Source organism: Xenopus laevis, chromosome 9_10L, assembly GCF_017654675.1.
Source record: "Xenopus laevis strain J_2021 chromosome 9_10L, Xenopus_laevis_v10.1, whole genome shotgun sequence".
NCBI lineage: Eukaryota > Metazoa > Chordata > Amphibia > Anura > Pipidae > Xenopus > Xenopus laevis.
This window is the reverse complement of record NC_054387.1, coordinates 33,597,633-33,617,035: the sequence shown is the minus strand read 5'-3', so window position 1 is coordinate 33,617,035 and position 19,403 is coordinate 33,597,633. Positions and strand designations below refer to the sequence as shown.

The 19,403-nt window shown below is 38.2% G+C and overlaps 1 long non-coding RNA gene across 3 annotated transcripts in view; it reads right to left on the bottom strand.

The window, feature by feature from the left end:
* Positions 1-1,272: 1,272 nt before the first annotated feature.
* Positions 1,273-19,403, bottom strand: part of LOC108701017 — a 388,398-nt gene continuing 370,267 nt past the window's right edge. For all 3 annotated transcript variants that reach the window (XR_005964226.1, XR_005964225.1, XR_001933089.2), the window contains one exon: positions 1,273-1,343. This is a non-coding gene — a long non-coding RNA (uncharacterized LOC108701017). The remainder of the gene's footprint in view (positions 1,344-19,403) is intronic.

The following is a 19,403-nucleotide window of genomic DNA, read 5'->3' as shown; positions in this document are numbered from 1 at the left end:
ATGTTGTAAATTCAGGACCCATGTTGTAGAAATGTAAACCACCTTGCTGGTAACCCACTGTATCCTGGCAGTCATTTAGAAAGTTGTTGAAAGCATGATGTACAATATGAATGTTATAAAAGTACTAAAGCAAAAAATTAAGCCTGTTTTTGTAGTTGTGTATGTTTGGGTTAAGCTAAATCTGTTTAAAAACAATGGAAGAATATAGGGGAGTATCAATTTAATTCTGGCTTATCAATGGAGGGGCTGTGTCAGAGTTGGGAGGAGCTCAACATTCATTAGTTAAGCATGCCATGGGGAGACTGGGAATTTCCAATTGGTCAGACATGTCAAGTGTGTTCCTTGGCCTATAAAGGAATCTCATTCTTCTGACTCTTGACTTTTGCTAAAGTTTGGGTGGTGCTTAAAGCATGATGCAAAGTAGCCTCAGTAAAAAAGAGGGAAGGAGATTACTTTTAAGAAGTTAGGTAAAAAGTGGGATGATAGCTCCTGTAATCGCTCACTCTAGGAGTAAGAATCAGCATAACTACTAGAAAAGTAGAAGTTAGTAACCCATGAATTACCTACCGGCGTCAAGACTCAAGGGGATAGACAGAGTTAGGGAGTCCTTAGGGAGCACAGTTGTGAAGTTCTTGTACTAAGGTTCACTTCACCTCTTGAATGTGTACTACTGTTGATTATCATGCCTGTGTTAATAACTCAAACGCTATAAACTGTAAACAGTTTGAGAGAAAATGTACTATTGTGAAGCAGTAAATCGGGTGTACCAAGATGCATGCAGGAACCCTTTGTCTAGTACCACAGTAAGGACCCAAATGAGAGAGAGATTCACATATAATTCATGTTCTTCTGGAAGCAGCAGGATTCCTGGAGTTACACACTAATAGTAGCCATAGTAAGCAATGTCTTACAAATTACTGAGAGTGTACTGGAGAGGGACCAAGTGTACTGTAACTGTTGTTAGAGTTCCCAACTGCATCTTGGCAAACTGGAGAGAAGTGGAAGCTCTTGGAGGAAGAGGAGAAATGCCAGTTAGGACAGGCTTATTCAGAACTATATGGAAGCAAATTACCAAAGGGGTTTCTTAAATGTAATAAGCTAGACCAAACTGAGCTAGAAACTGACCCAGGAATGACAGGGCTATTAGTAGCTTCTCCTGCCTGATGGCCATCCAGTTGCCAGACTAACTCACAGGAACCCAACCCATTCCTAACACCAAAACTTTATGATTATGCTGCTTTTTGACAACTTAAATAATGAAGGTTAGCTTACCTTATTTCAAGGATTCAGTGTAGACAATCAATATCTTCAAATGCACTGTTCACCAAAACTCACAGGGTCCACTAAAATAAAACAAAGAAAAAAATGTTAAGCTGTGTCAAGACATTATGTATTGGGAATAAAACTCTAGTCCCTTCCAATGCCCACAATTAACTTTGACCTTTTACACTTTCACGAAGGGCTAGTCATCAGGACACAGAAACTTGAATACTTGAAAAAGCACTAGTGCATTGTGAAAACTTCTATTAATAAACATGGCTCACAAGTGTTAAAACAACAACTCAGCTCTTGTGGTTTGCTCTGGCACAAGGGAATACTCTCAATTGTACGTTGCGCCTATAAATGTTGTGAATGAGGCTGCCTGCTATACAATATCCACATGGCAGTCAACCTGATTTAGCAAATGGGTGAAAATGATGTGCACTCATTAACAAAACATTTTTTTTTTTTCTTTTCTTTTTATTGAACAGATAAATATCAGTTTACATCAGTATTACATAAACATTAAAGTGATGTTAATGGACATTTCGTTTTTTATTTATTGTACAAGCAATACAATAATACTAGCAGCTTATTGTTGTTTTTATTATAATATCATTATTAAATACTTTCATGCAAGCATTTATTAAATCCCATACTCTACATACTATATTTACTCACAATATGGGTCATTTATCCATACTGGGCAAACATGAACAGTAACCCATAGCAACCAACCATTGATTAACACTCTTAACCAGCTGCAGGTAGAGCAATAAGAGCAAACATATGATTGGATGCCGTGACTTCTTGCCTAGGGCAAATGCCCAGTGTTGACAAATGAGTCCAATATCGAAATTAGTAGGGATATTTACAGTCAAAGCATTCTCTCTTCTCTCTGATAAAAAAAAATCCCTTGGTGACGCTTGAATCTTAATGATACCCCCAGTATATTTAGGATCCTGGTCTGCAAACATAACATTACATTTTAGCTATATACCAAAGGTGGCTATAAATGAGCAGATTCAAGCTGACGATTAGGGCCCTTCAAACCGATTTGGCAGCTTATCTGCCCATGTATTGGGCCTTCTGAAGGACCCATCCAAATATCTGGCCAAAAATTGAGGCAGATGTTGATTGGGCAGGTTTTAATTTCAAGTCCAATTGGGGACTACATAAGCTTATTGATGCAGCCCTCGCTACCCCATTTCAACTATCCAGATATCAACAGCTTTAAAAGTCAAACAAGCTTTCCGTGTCGGCAGTTTTGCAGACTTGGAAACCATAAATACCTTGGGAAATGTGATCTTAATAGTTGATGGAGCTTTTTAAAATATTATTTTTGCAGTACAACATATAACTTCTGGATATGTACTCCGCAATTCTCATTTCAATTTTTGATGCAATTCAGCTTCTTCCCACGTGAGTAGGAATCTCTCTTATTCTTCTAAAACGCAAGGACACGGTTTCCTCCTTGAAGAAGCATGTATGTTTGTATGCATGCTTTTATAAAATTACCATATCCACCACAGGTCCCTCATCTCCAGTAAGAATAAATTGAACTTGAACAAGCTGCCTCATAACAGAAAGCTTCCATTTCCCATTACATCTCATAAAACGGTGACATGTTTTCCAGAGGAAATCTTCACAGCTCTTTCTAAAGAGCCAGGATGATAACACTGGCCGAACATTAGGGCATCAGCTGTACAGTTATCCTTACGATCATTTCATGCTCCTGTTTCAGTAGCCAAGATTTCAGCATTACATTACTGACAGAGAATTGCCATTTCACAGATACCTCGGTTGTGTATAGCCTCAGGGTCTTCTGCAAATATTTGTACTACTATCAGGTGCATATACTATTGTCCATGCATAATGTATCATGGGAAGGGAGAGGGAGCAAATGTTGTGCACAGCTATCAGTCACCCTTTCTGCCTGCTACAATGCACACTTTCACCCTGAGCCGAATAAACATTTTTTTAAAACACGTTCTGCTAAATTTTGGGGGAAAAAAAAACGATGGTTTCTATGATGTGTTGCTATTAACTGTGCAGTTGAAGATGAATGTTTTCATTTTATACACACTCCCCTCTGCTCTACTCTTTAGTATAACTGCAGGCAGAGAAGCTGTTGCCTCATTTTTTTATGCATTCACCTTAAAGCAAACCAGCTCCTCCACAACTGAAATCTTTTTCATGGCTTCCCACTTTTAACCTACAAAAGTATTTTCTTCGATTTTAAAATCATTCATACCTGTCTCACCTCACTACGTGCAAGGCTGCATTAAGGTACTGGTAGAGCCAGGTGGTGGGCTTCTACTGCCCCAAGAAATTTGCAAAAAGATCTGCCCTTAGTAAGGTGGAACTTTGTGTTTACTGAATTAGATGTGATCATGTGTGGTGCCCTGAACCAATAACCACAGGAGCAGATAAATCATAATGAAAAAATGACGACACAATAATACATCTAACCTAAAAACATGACTATACAGGTATGGGACCTGTTATCCAGAATGCTCGGGACCTGGGGTTTTCCGGATAACGGATCTTTCTGTAATTTGGATCTTCATGCCTTAAGTCTACTAGAAATTCATTTAAACATTAAATAAACCCAACAGGTTTTGCTTCCAATAAGGATTAATTATATCTTAGTTGGGATCAAGTACAAGCTACTGTTTTATTATTGCAGAGAAAAAGGAAATCATTTTTAAAAATTTGGATTATTTGGATAAAATGGAGTGTGTGGGAGACAGCCATTCCGTAATTCGGAGCTTTCTGGATATTGGGTTTCCAGATAAGGGATCCTATACCTGTATTGTAGAGTTCCTCCTTCAAGCTGATTAAACTGACAGATCTGCCTTATAGGGGATTCTTTTGACAAAACTAATACTGGATCAAATGTCTGATATTGGGGCCCCTTAGCCTAGTGGGCCCTGGCAAATACACCTTTTGCCCATTTAATTAAACGGCCATGCTCACATGTGTCTCTATGTTCTTTGGGTTAAGTCTTTTCGCCACACATATCCACTACCAGTGTCGGACTGGGATGCTAGGGGCCCACCAGAAAACCTCAGACCGTGGGCCCACCAGAAAACCTTAGACCATGGGCCCACTTTCTAAACTATTATTTCTCCTCTCTTCACTTAACCTCTTTATTCTCCTAGTCTTTTATATCTACTTACTATACTCTATTCTTCCATTATTAAGCCTACAAAATAGGGAATGACCATGAAATAGGCTAAATGGTTAGAAGCAAGAGGCTCACTAACACCTGGGCCCACCGGGAGTTTTCCTGGTATCCCGGTGGGCCAGTCCGACACTGTCTACTACTACTGTATCTACTACCTTTAGGATGCCATCTCTAAATTCATCTAACTTTTCCTTAACAGGTTCTAATTCAACTATTGTGAATGTGCAGTTATTATCCTTTGCTTTGAGCTGGTAAGTTACCCTCCTTCAGATTGTAAAGAGCAGGAACCTAGTTTGCCTCTCAACACCAACATCTTCATTTTCATCTTATCATTAAACATTGACTCGCAATGTTGCCCACCTGCCATACTATTGAGGTAATGTAAGGAATTCACTAAAGAATTAGCAATTAATAAATACAAAAATAGATTCTACACCTTACAATTAATCCCCCATTGTACCGTTAATTGCTCATTATTTGTTTTACACCAAAGACATCAGTAGCACCGATGGGGAAAGCCTCATTAAATATTGTGCATGATTATATATCATCATGCGCTTATTCCGGAGAAGGGGGGTTGGAAATATACAATGAAACATGATCTGTTGCATAGTTTCGCTGTAAAATACACATCCATATCATCACAACATATACCATGGGCATATAATAAACAATAAATTGAAGAGGAGGCTTGATGGTGCATATCTGATGGAAATGCCCAAATGTTCAATGTTATTGCTTTTTCACTCCTATAGACTCAACAACTTGGGTCCATTAGAAAAGGTCCCCTGCTCTCTTAACACTCAAGGACAATAACAAAGCATTTGTCATTAGTGTTAAAATACTATTCCATAGCTATGCATTGCACTTGGCACAAGCAGCAATTATAACAGCGATTCAACCTTGCAGCGATTAACATTTCCACGCAAGAACATGCTTTTGCTTGCATGCTTGTGCCATGATAATAGAATAATGTTTTAAATACCGACTAGCCAATTATGAGATAGATAGACAACTCCATAAAGGACCATATGGACTTCACATATCCCTTCTCTCCCCATCATCAATGTATTGATATCATTTATGCCTTTTTTACATTGACTAACTATACAGCATAAACAAGCCCTTATACAGGTATGGAACCCATAACCCAAAATGTTCGGGACCTGGGGTTTTCTGGATAAGGGATCTTTCTGTAATTTGGATCTCCATACCTTAAGTCTGCTTAAAATTAATTACAGGAGTAAATAAACCCAATAGGATTGTTTTGCCTCTAATACAAATTATACTGAAACCTAATTAGGATGAAGTATAAGGTACAGTTTTAATATTACAGGGGAAAAGAAACTCAAATCGGAATTATTTTATTGAAATGGAGTCTCTGGGAGACGGGCTTCCTGTAATTCAGAGCTTTCTGCATAATGGGTTTCCAGATCCCATACCTGTACTGTAATCTTGCTGTAAGATGTTATACTGAAACCAAGGTGTTTGTATTTATTTACTGTTGATTATCAAATGCATAAGATAATAATGTGCAACAAATGGCCTGGTCTTACAGGTATTTCAGTCTATTGATAGGACAATAAAACAAGCCATAACAATGATTGGCAATTGCACTTACTGCCAAAAGACAAACAGTCAAAGAATGTTGCTGGACATGACACCTGAAAATAAATATTTAAAAATAAATCCAACCAACTGTTTCAAGCAAATAGAGAAGTACTGGGCAAGTTAAACCCTGCACTCAATACAGTAAAAAAATATATATATATATATATATATATATATATATATATATATATATATATATATATATATAAATATATATATATATGTATATACTCTAATGCTATTAATATTGTAAAAATATATTATTTTCTTTCATAATAAGCTAGGCTTAATTAACTCTGCAACATATCTTGCCCTGTCAGCATTATTTTCTAGTGTGCAATGGGAATCTTCTGCATTTTGTAATTAAAGCTATTAATACAAAGGGCATGATTCAGTAAGGGTAGGGGAGAAATTCAAAATACAAAGAGACTTTCTTTTTGGTATTCAGTGTTATTTAGTTAGGGGTCAGCACAGTTGTTCTGTTATTTAGTTAGGGGTCAGCACAGTTGTTCTGTTACAGTTGGAAATATTCCACTTAACTTTCAAATAAAGGCCCCTTCAGCAACAAACCAAAAAGGGGGGTAATTAAATCTTTTCTGCTTTTGTTTGGAACCTGCTTATTGAATGTAGTACAGTACTCGGTTGCCCAGAGAGGTCACAAGTTTTCTCCTGTGTAAAAAGGACATTTTTGTAACCCCTCTGGTTAGAGTAATAAAAAAGCCTCAGCAACAATTTGGTATATGGCTTAAGCCTATGAGGGTATATACTACTATATACTGACTACATATCGCTGAAACACACAAAGGTAAGAACTTTGACCTGTTCAAGGCTGTATATGTATAATATGTGTAAACAGAAGAAAACATTTTTAATTTCCTACTACTTTCGATATGTTGGTAGTCTGTTTTTATCAATATATGCATATTGTAATCTAAATATACACTTTGCACCCATACCATCAACTCTCTCCACTTCAAAGTCATGCACCTGGGATGTAAAAATATTCAAGCCACTTATACCCTTAGTGGGACTGCACTAGGCAAATCCATTATGGAAAAGGACCTTGGAGTCCTTGCAAATAAGGTCTTGAGCTGTATTAAAAGGGGCATAGAGTCACGGGAGGAGGGGGTCATTCTTCCACTTTATAGAGCACTTGTAAGGCCCCATCTAGAATATGCCGTACAGTTTTGGTCTCCATCACTCAAACAGGACATTATTGTATTAGAGAGGGTACAGAGAAGGGCAACTAAGCTGGTAAAAGGTATTGAAAATCTTAGCTATGAGGAAAGACTGGCCAAATTGGGGATGTTCACACTGGGGAAGAGGCGCTTAAGGGGTGATATGATAACTATGTATAAATATATAAGGGGATCATATAATAATCTCTCTAATGCTTTATTTACCAATAGGTCTTTCCAGCTGACACAAGGTCACCCATTTCGATTAGAAGAAAAGAGGTTCTGCCTAATTATTTGGAAGGGGTTTTTTACAGTGAGAGCTGTGAAGATGTGGAATTCTCTCCCTGAATCAGTTGTACAGGCTGATACATTAGATAGCTTTAAGAAGGGGTTAGATGGTGTTTAGCAAGTGAGGGAATACAGAGTTATGGAAGATAATACTCATAGTACAAGTTGATCCAGGGACTAGTGCCATTTTGGAGTCAGGAAGGATTTTTTTTCCCCCTCTGAGGCAAATTGGTGAGGCTTCAGATGGGTTTTTTGCCTTCCTCTGGATCAACTGGCAGTTAGGCAGATTAAAAAAATAAAATAAAATAAAAAAGGTTGAAGTTAATGGACGTGTGTCTTTTTTCAACCTTACTTACTATGTTGCTATGTTACTATGTTACATAAAGCCTGGACTGTGGCATTAAAACTCCTGGGCCAACCAGCTGCCGTTATGAGGAATCTTCTTACAAATGCCAAATTCTCAACATATGATCTTTTACAAAAAAATGACAATTACCGCAATTACTCTTCTATATATTTTTTTCAAGCTATGTATTCGCAGTTCTCAACCTGCTCCCTAGAAATTGTACACAGCATTTAGGGCATGCTTTAAATCTTTCTCCTGACATAGACCATTCTATAGTGGTAGGGAGTGGTGGACCTCTAAAATCTGTTACCTATTTTAGCATGCTTGGGCAACTCAAAATGTATATTCCTGCCTGATTTTAACAAAAGATAGATTGGTGCAATATAAAACCTTTCATCAGCTAAATTCTCATCAAACATAAAGCAATGGGATGCAAATGATGACCTCTGTTTTAGATGTGGTGAAGCAGCATCAGATTCATATAATATGATCGTGGATCAGAATAATGGACTTCTTGGCATTCAGCTTACAACAACTTGCCTCATAGGGTTCTGGAGTCCACTCCAGTGAAATATTATTTTATGCCAAGAAAGTTATAGCCATGCTTTGAACAAGTAATTCACCAGCATCTATAAACAGGATCTAGAAACTTATTTATGAGACCAGAGGCTCACTTACAAAGGTCTGGGTGTGACTCGAGTATGTTAACCCATTAAGATAGCAAACTCTCTTGATTCCACTTCCTCCATTCATATATCATAGCAATATGATTCGTGCAAAATAAGTGGGTCATTTATGATTCATTCACACATTCACAACTGTATAGCAAAATTGCACTGGTACCTGCACCTGGTAAAGTGCTGCCTCTGTCAAAGTTAATGGCAGAAACCGCACTGGTCAAAATACATTTTGGTTGCACAAATGGATGGCCAGGTTGTATTCTCACCCCATGGACAGGTTTGTGTGGAATGTCATTGGCTAGCATCAAGTCAGCCATTAATTACTCAAGCGCCACTTGAAATGCACAAATGACTTTTAGTCTCATGGATTACGCCCAGTATATAATACGTGACCTTTCTAGCCATATTTGTTTTTAGGGCTTAGTCAAAACTGGCCAAGCTACTTAACAATATTGTTCAATGTACAGACAGCTTTAGCTTTGGAAAGCATTGTGGCAGTGGCAGTTTTACCTAACTTGGGAATTTGGGCATCTAGTCTGCCAACTATACATGTTTTATGTACATTTAGTGCTATGGAGGCCTTAGCTTTTATTTTCTGTAATCTAAAACAAAATGATCACAGTCCTGCTATTAGTTGATTTTCAGCCTCTTGTTATTCTTTTTAGCTTTTAAGATTTATTTTTATATGTTTGTTATGTACTGTGCTACTGCGTGATTTGACCTAGTTTGCTGTTTTGATGTTGTTGCACAGTGTAAAACCAGTGGCCATGTATTTACAATTTATTTTTATAAAATACAAGAGAAGTGAGTAGCTGATTAGTCGTCTATATTATCCCTTATGTACACAGTACAGACATGCTATGAAGAGATGGTCCATAATTTAATTAGGAACCATGTAAAATACCATTATATTTTTTAAGCATAGGAAAACCATAACGATCTAAAAAAACAGTCTGTAAAAATATCATATTGGTAAAATGCAGCTATAGGTAATTATGGAAGGCAGTAAGCCAGAGTGCCAAAGCCATGTCTTTTGCAGGGGTAAGTTTGGAAGTTTGTTTGAATGCAGAAATACCAAAATTGAACACCACCATTGCCTTAAATTAAATTTCATTCTATGCCCACTGGACTGCAAATTTGTGTTCCATCAGGTTTCTTGGTTATAACAAAATAGGAGAACTCCAACTGTTTATGGCAGCTTATGCAAGGCTAAAACTGCGAGACGTCATTCTAGTGTGCAGCCTGTTTGAATGTTATTTAATTTCTTTAGTAGAAGACAGACGGATATGTTTAATAGTTTTCACTTTTTTAATTTAGACAATGAACTTGTCTACAGATCCATAGCGATGGATAGTATGCCGCTTGAAGGCCAATAGTGTGGTTTGTTTGGACTCATGTGACCTCAATAGGAATGGATTGCAGTGAGATCATCCAGTTATTTGGACTGACCAATCACACCTGAATCACCTTAAATATGCAAGTGTGCATCAAACCTTAATCTCCTTACTTCCAGGAAAATGTATTTCTTTGATGTAAAATTCCCCATTTTACACAGAGATTATTCCTGCCAAGAAAAACTTTCAAAACCCACAAATTGGCAAATTATGCACACCAGTCTGAAAGGAACAGCAGAGTTCACATTTCTTATAGGAATCACGCCAGTGTTCTTGTGCACACTGATTCACCTTTCCAAGTAAAATCGGATTATTTGCCCTCCCTTCAACCATTTGGTAACATCAATGACTCTGGGCTTCCTGTTTGTTTCAAGGCTGTATTGGCTATTAAAACTTTTATATCAAGCTGGTGAGGGGTGTTGCTCCAGTGGGATGAAGAACTACTGTAGGCAGTGGGATCCTTGCACAAAGCCCTCAGGCTAGTGGGAAGAAGATACTCAGCGCTGCAGCCTTCAGACCAGCATAAGGGCCTGTAGCTAATAGAAATCTTGGGGGAGGGCAATGTGGCCACATAAAATCCATTCTGATACAAAATTCTCAAATTTGAAGAACTTGTTATGAAATCTCAGCTATGCTACTATACAAAAATAATGTGTGTGTGTGCATTTACAATAGCTTTCAGTGTTTCTATGCCTATGTCAGTGTTTCAAGCATGTTTAAAAACTGTTAAAAATATTGTAGCCTGCAGTAGGATTATTCACAAAGAAACCCTGTACTTTCCACGTTGCCAGGATTAACTTAGTAACATAGTAAGTAAGGTTGAAAAAAGACATGTCCATCAAGTTCAACCTTTTAGTTTTTTTTGAATCTGCCTAACTGCTAGTTGATCCAGAGAAAGGATAAAAAACCATCTGAAGCCTCTCCAATTTGCCACAGAGGGGGGAAGGATTCCTTCCTGACTCCAAAATGGCAATCGGACCAGTCCTTGGATAAAATAGATTTATTTATAAAGTAGAGTCGATTTATTGCTGAGCTTCAGCACTTTACTATATAATTTTACCTCTTTTTACAGAGAGCTACAGAGATGTGCCTCCTGATCCAACCAAGGAATTGACACCATTGACAACAATAAGTAGATTTTTTGGGGTTAAAACACACACAGGTGCATATGCATGCTGAGAGAAAGTGTAAGGTATTTAAATAAAGTTCTATTTTTGCAGCAATTTTGACTCCGCAGAAGTTGACTCCCCAGTATAATTTAACCTTCAACAATGACATGATGATATTATTCCATGAATCTTTTCCCCAATATTCTTCTTCTTGGTCACAAACTAGTTTGTGCCACCTTTATTTGCCAATTCAGCCTTGTTCCTGCCAAATTCTAGTTCTATGCTAAGCCCCTAGAAGTTTCCCCTTTGCTGAGTACACCAGGTTTAAATTTTTTGGTAGAACATATCTTCTTTCTTGGAAACATGGTAGAAGTACACCGCTTCCTATGCACCATCGACCTAAACAATTTCTCAGGCTTGCATCTATTCCAGAGAAGACCATCTGCTACTCACTGGTCTCCAAGATTATCACACCCCCTACAATCCATCCACAGACATGCTGCCTATATTATTTCACACCCAAAAACAACTTCTTTACATAAAGGGACAGTATCTTTCTTTGTTAGTTAGTTTGTTAGTGTAAATTACAGATTCATTAAAAAAAAATTTGTGAAGCATGGGCTTGTCAAGAAAGTTGCCTATATTTCTGAAAACACAGTAGCTAGGTCTTGCTTATCTTCTGCCCCTGTTCATGCTGTGGAGTCTATGGAGGTAATCTTTTCCAAGATATTGTATTTCAGAAGGGAGTGATAAGAGGGTATGTTTCATTGTTTTCTGAAGCCTTTGCAGTATGTCATTCTCCAAGGGTTTTACTAGAGCTTTCAATGCAGAAATTGCTAAATTGACAGGTTGTAGGTTGGATAAAAAGTCTTCTCTTTTTTCCTCCCAAACCACCCCTTCATAGACCTTATGGTTAGAACTGTGTCTACGAAACCATTCACCCAACTGTCCCAAATGTATACCATAAGCATCATTTTGTGCCCAATGGGTGGTATGCACGCCTGCAAATAAGCACTAAGACTTCAAGTCAGTGCAGATAATTAGTGGTGGATTTTCTATAATGTTAAGACCTGTATAGATAATCTTTCAGGCTGCAAGTGTCCTTAATTTCTTTGCCAATATGTTTAAGAGAAAATACCATAAAAATAGTTTTGAGCTCATGTGTGTTATGCACAACTGCAGATGAGCACTAAGGATTCAATCAGTGCAGATAATTAGTGGTGGATTTTCTATAATACTAATACCTTTCAGGTTGCAAGTGCCTTAAATTCTTTGCCAATAGATTTAAGATAAAATATTTAAAACCACAAGTGTAGTAAGCAAACTGCAATTTTAGAGCAATCGCCATGTTTTTTTCCAAAAATGCAGCCCCAACCCCAGAATTTCAGCTTAGTTGCAATCATGCTTGCACTTCTCCGGAAACGGTCGCAATTTGGCTAAAAGTATTCCAAGTCTGTTTGGTATCAATTCCAGTGTTTGACACAACATTGACGTGGGAGCCTGATAGTTTAAAAGCCAGTGTGATGCACCTATTGATGCAGGGTGCTGAGGGAATCCTGGAGCTAATGCTTGGTCCAGAGCTTGCAGTATCTGCAGGGTTCCTATGTATCGGTACCATAACTGAGCTCAATTCAAAATGGGAAGCAGGAAGGACCAAGTGTTGTCGAGTGCAACTATATGGAAGAATAAATATCTTTAATGAATGGGAATAATGAACTTGTACAAACAGAACTGGGGTACCAGAAGGCAACTTGGGGGTACTTTGGAAGGCTTAAGCAACTCGTATGTTTTCCTACAGGCAATTGGCATTATTGCCAGTGGTAAAGCATTTTCAGGAGATTAGTTGCCCGTGGCAGAGCAGATTTAACATGTTGAATTGACTTTCAATCTTCACGTCTGTCATATCTCTAAAGCATAAGGGACAATGCAGCTGTAGTAGGATTGAAAGTCAATTCTTTTGAGTTTTTTTCACTCTTTATATTTATTTTATATAATTTGTAAATAGCAGCTACCTCAATAAAGAGCATATATATATTTAACAATATAAAATAAAGTTCTAAAAATGGTTTAATAGTTTCCAAAGTAGCAGAAATGAGCTCCTTTACACTTGCTCATAACATAAGAAATTGGTATTGTACGGTATATCAATATGAAATATATTGAGGGTTCAAAAACGCAAATCAAAAAAGAAACAAATGTACTCTGTATGCCTTTATAACGTAAACACTTTTCAAAATTCTTTATCATTTCTCGAAAGCATGAGATTTTTTTTAATTAAAAAAAAATACTTTTCATTTTGAACGGCCGTCTCAACAACATCATGATTATGCATTATCCAAAACTTCACTGAGCACAGCAGAGCCGTGGGAACTTTGATAATGGATATAATATGAGCGAACACACCAAAACCAATGACAAACACATTCCAATAAAACAACTGAAATATCTCCCAGGTATTTCATTGATAAAGCTTAAGCTGGCCATACTTAGGGAGACCCGCTCGTTTTGTGGTCACCAAACGAGTGGATGTCTCCCAGATATGCGCGATATCAGGCTGATCCGATCGTGAACACTAGGGCCCAACAATTTGATTACAATGAGAAGAATACTGGCAGCCAGACCGAGTACAGCATCAACAAACCAATGCGGCCCTCGATCAGAAAGGGTTTTTAAATGGGCAATCAACATCTGGCCAAATACAACAGTGTCGATTCTATAGCTCCAATGACACCATGTAGCCTGCACTGGAGAACAAAGTAAGAATCTATTGGATAAAGATTATAAGATTATAGTTCAAAAAGGTTCTAGTGCCCTGGCTTTCAGGTACAATATGGAGCAACCAATATGCCAATTCTTGTACTAAATGCCTATTTTCAGTGTAAATTTATTTTGCTATATTTCAAAACCAATCCCTATATTTTTGGAGAACGGGAGTACCCAGTGAAAACTCACACAAACACAGAGGTAATGGTCAAACTCCCAGGACTCCAGTGCTAAAAGACAGAAGTGCTAAACACTGTGCCACCATGGTTATTGCTCAACTGTCTAAAAAAAAGTTGAGACGTTTGTGGGTCTTTTTAGAAATAATCAACACAATATTGTTAAAAATATTCCAATTCCTGAAGCTGCACAAATCCTTTTATCCTAATCTTGTTTTCATGCAGCACTGCTCAAACTGTTTGTGTCCCACATCTTCCCAGGGTACAAACCCCTGCTCCATTTATTCTGGTGTCAAGTCATAGGAAGTTTTGAGGGTTAAAGGGGTTGTTCCCCTTTATGTTAACTTTCGTATGATGTAGAGAGTGATATTCTGAGACAATTTGCAATTGGTTTTAATTTTTTTTTTATTTGTGGTTTTTTCAGTTTGCAATATCAACAGTCTGATTGCTAGGTTCCAAATAACCATAGCAACACTGCATTGCTTTGAATAAGAGACTGGAATATGAATAGGAGAGGTTCTGGATAGAAAGACGAGTAATAATAAGTAGCAATAACAATGCATTTGTAGCCTTACAGAGCATTTGTGTTTTAGATGGGGTCAGTGACCTGCATTTGAAGTCTGGAAAGAGTCAGATGTAAAAGGCAAATAATTAAAAACCTATAAAAAAATAAATAGTGAAGACGAATTGAAAATTTGCTTAGAATTGGCCATTCTATAACATACTAATAGTTAACTCACAGATGACCACCCCTTTATTGGAGAAAGGGGATCAGAAATATCTAATTAATTGGCTACTGTTGGTCCTTTAGAGGACAGCCAAGACAATTACTAAAGAGTATGTTGATCCTGTCTGAGATCCTGTCCAAGGTACTGGAATTATTACTGTCACACAGTTGACAAGTTACTGGTTAATATATTTGTGAAAGCAATAAAAAAAAACCTAGGCTTACACAAAGAATATTTTACCCTCCGTGGCACTTGATTCTGCAATTTAAAGCATAAACTCAGACACTCTTGAAGCTTCTAGTTTGGACCCTTATTAAAGTGAATTCTTTGAAGACTCTCTTGCTGGTGACTTTGATCATTGAATTGGTGAGATCCATCAGTCAGTCCTACTTTCAGATAAGACAAGACCAAGTCATTCTCCGTTTTTCCTTCAGGCTTTCATCCAAAAGTCTCTTGTCATTTCCGTAAGATCACAGAACAATATTTTTACCTTAATATGTCTTAGGTCCGTCAAATAAAAAGGAAATCAGATAGAATTTTTGACAAAAGTTGCCTGAAATGTACAGTATCTACTCAAGAGGAAAGGTTTTGTATACGGTAAAAAAATAAAATGCTATGGCACAAAATATAAGACGATTTTATTGTGTACATGAAATTGGTTTTGGTTCATCCTCATTCAGATAGAGGTCTACAGCCTTGTAAGGTTAGCTTAAGCTTTTAGAGAGGTGCTCCTGCTTATTTGTTTAGCAGCCATCTGAAACAATGTTCAGATATTTCTCAATGTCTGTAAATACTGAGTTGGTAGGGCAAGACTTCAGTGTGTTACAGAATGTAGCCATATTTCCTTACTTCTTTGTAATAAAATCATTTAGATTGTAAGCTCTATGGGGCAGGGACCTCCTTCCACTCGTCTTTTTAACACATAACACTTAATCTTGAATATAACTGTACTAGCAAGAGGGAAGAAGAAAGGCAGTTCAGTTACCTGTAGACTCTAGTCATAGATCTGATTTCATTTTGTAATTTGTAGAGACTGGTGCATCTTCCTTTTCCTACATCTCTATGCAATGGTCCCGTCTCTGTGAGTACGTGCCCCATTTAAAATGTCAAACACACACTCCCAAGCTGGCCCTGTGTTTACAGTTGTTGTCCTTATAGTTATCCACTAACTATTATTTTGTCTTCTTGCTGCTCGTCTGAGCTCTCGCCTAACCTTGACCATGATTCTGTCTCAGCCTTCTCTGTACTACACTACTGGATGTATTGCCATGGTTCCTTTAATAATGATCATTCCTATTAGATTGTCGGCCTGATATTAAAAAGACTTTCAATTTTGTTTCCAGAAATTTTGGTGGTTGTCACTTGTTCATGGTGCTGTCTTTTCTTGCACTGTTTGTGCTCAATAGAAGATACCTTGTTCTCTCCCATGTGACCTACTTTAGCCTTAGCCTGTTCTGAATCAACCTTGGTTCCGACATATGTAGGTTCATTGTGAACTTACCTAAATACAATGCTTTTACTACCATCCTAGTGGTAGTGGATCATTGATGCAAGATGGCTGTAACAAATTCAACTCACCCTGGTGGTCCAGCGGGGGCATTGGTGGGGACGCCCGCCAAGCCGTGTCCTTCTTCCATAAGCACCACTAGCTTAAGGCGTGTGCGGCACGCCTCTGCGAATTTTTTAGGTGCAGTCGCGCTGGCGCGAAATTTGAAAAGTATAAAAGGCTCATTCAGGCTACAGCACCTTGCCCATTATAGGATTTTGTTTCCTGGTGCTTTTGAGCTTCTGATTATCTGATTCTGATTCCAGGTTTGACCCTTGCCTGTTACTGACAATTCTGAATTCTATATCCTGACCCCTGCCTAATAAGCAATTTCGATTCTGCTTAATCCTTCTGATTGATTCCTGGTTTTGACCCTTGCCTGCCTGATTACGTTTATTCTCTGCCTGCCTCGACCCGGCCTGATCTGACTACTCTATTGCCTAACGCCTTGTACCACGACCTTCTGCCCAAAAGACTTTGCTTTGCAGTTGTGCCCCTCTGCTTGTCCAGAACCCCTCACCTTGCACCACTTGTTATAAGACCTGTTGGCATCCGAGTAGCTGAGGGCTCCTCCCGAGGCCAAAGGCAGCTGCTACAGGCAGAAGCACGAGCCGAGACCAGGGTGCTTGGCATCGGTTCTAGATTTAGGGCACACCGAGACACTTTCTACCTCTTGATGCGCTGGTTCCTGGTTCTGCGTCTGCATAGGCATCAAGTGGCATTCTTGTTGACACTATTATCCAGGGGTCATGAAGTCAGCAAGCATTCTAACATTTTTGATGTTCAGGTTCCTTATAAGCAGGTGCAGAAGTTTGGGGGCCCAAAAAAAGCATCAATGCAGGGGTCTCCGGTCTCATGAAAAACTGATTAGAACTGCTGTATTTTTGCCCCTATGTTACCAGCCAGCCACACAGACTCTTTATGCACTCAGTACAGTAGAGTTCCTACTTGCAGATTAAATATTTACTGCATCATCTCCAAGAAGAGAGATATCGTCAAAGTTTGCTGCCTTAAAAGACAAGTGAAAACAGAATCCAGAAACAGTAAATTCTTTGTTTCTTATTCAGAGATACGCGAAGATCGATCAGTTTGAAAATATAACATTTCTTTTAGGTATGAGCATAGCATCATGTTTTTTAAGCACCTAAAACGATTTTTTCAAAAAAAGCCTGCAATTTCCGATGTCAGTGTGAATCCAACCCATTTATTTGCATACATTATATACTATACATAGGGTTATGTGAATCCATCCCAGTACTGTAAATCCCAAATTAAATATTTAATTTGCACTACTTTCCCATAAATTATTTAATCCCATTAGCTATTTAGGACAAGCTGAGGTCATAAATATCATATTAGAAAATGAAAGGGCCCTAAAATGTGTCCTTAGCAACTGAAATTTAGCACCTTCAGATGTGGACGACTATGGTTTTATGAAGCTGATCTGTGGTCTGGATTTCTAGAACCTCCTTTTTGACTTGTTCATTAAATATTTGTCACTTGAATGCTAGCACAAGACCTGATGGTTTATTCATAGGCATGGCTGTTTTCTTGTGTGGTGCTGGGCACCTAGAAAGGAATGTTCGGCAGGGGAAGGAGAGCAGGATGGAGACCTGAGGATGTCAGCGAAACTCCATCTCTTGAAGATGCCTGCTGATGTTGCTGTGATCTGCGCTTCACAAGAACTGGTGACTGCATGCTTGACATCCCACAAACCGACATGGCAAGCAGTCATTTCCAATTTAGCTGATGGGCCCGCTTCACATTTGCTTACATATAAAATATTCAGCATTTCATTGATCCGTGTTTATTCTTTTATTGCATTTCTATTGATATAAGGAAAATGTGTCAAAGAAGCAATGTGAAGAAGGAAGGTAGTGGGGGAATGGGGCTGACAATGACCTTACATCACTGAAGTGTCTGAACAGCTCTTTAATAAGGATACACATAATGGTTATGCCAGAAAGGAATCTGGAAATCATTTGCTCTGCAAAAATACTGTATCTGTACCTAAACAAGCTCTACACTGATCCCTCAAAATGATAAGGGTCAATACTTTTTCTATGTACGTTCTACATTTTCAACTAAGGACAGTTACTTTATATTATGTCACAACTAAAATTATAGGGAAAACGTTGATAACTAATCATTTAATGTAATGTACAGTGTAGGCAGTACATGATCTCAGCCAGAAGGAATAAAATTAATCCTACTTAAAATCCATTATGTTACCAGGCATCACACCTGGTGGCAATGAGCCCTTGTTATTATCACCATTGATACTCTAGGTACCTTACATAATGGACCAGAATTTGATTCATGGCATGTTTATATTGTGAATTCTCATATTTCTTAAATATATGAGGTTCCTGGTTGAAAAATACTGATTTGTATGTCTCTGGTAGATTTCTGTGTTTATAAGATATACCCAATTGCTGCATTTTTTTTTTCCTATGCAGTGGTGTCTCTCGTGGTGGCATATGAAGACTTGATCAATTTACAAAAGGAGCTCTCTCTAACCCTTTGATTTGCACCTAGAATTATCATTCTCCTTTGTGTTCTTTATACAATTCCTATAGTGTTTCTGTGTTCCTATACTTGGAATTTTTATTGTACTCTAACAGATAGTATGGTTATCCTATCTATGAAACCATATACTTTATGCCACTGCAGCATGACTTTTTTCCATAGTTGTATAATCTTGTATACGGAACCACATCATCCAGGAAGCTCTGAAAGATGTCATTCGTTTTTCCCATAGAGTCTTGTTTACAAAAATATTTCTTCATTTTTGACTAATTTCCTTTTTCATAATCATCATCTATTTATATAGCATACAACTAAGATATATTTAAACCTTTGGAGGCGAAATAATCCTATTGGGTCTATCAGGGCCGGAACTAGGGGTAGGCAGAGTAGGCACGTGCCTAGGGCTCAAAACTTAGGGGGCGCCAGTCATGTACCTTGCACTGCTGCCCACCCCCTGTCCGGCCTGCAAAGTCTGGCAAATTTTGGTTGTTTGCGCTCCTGTACATGCAAACCAGAGGTGAAGGGCAATCCCACCAGTCAGCGCGCGCACAAGCGCATGTACGTCAACACGCGCTTGTACGCGCGCTCGTGTACGTGCGGCTGCA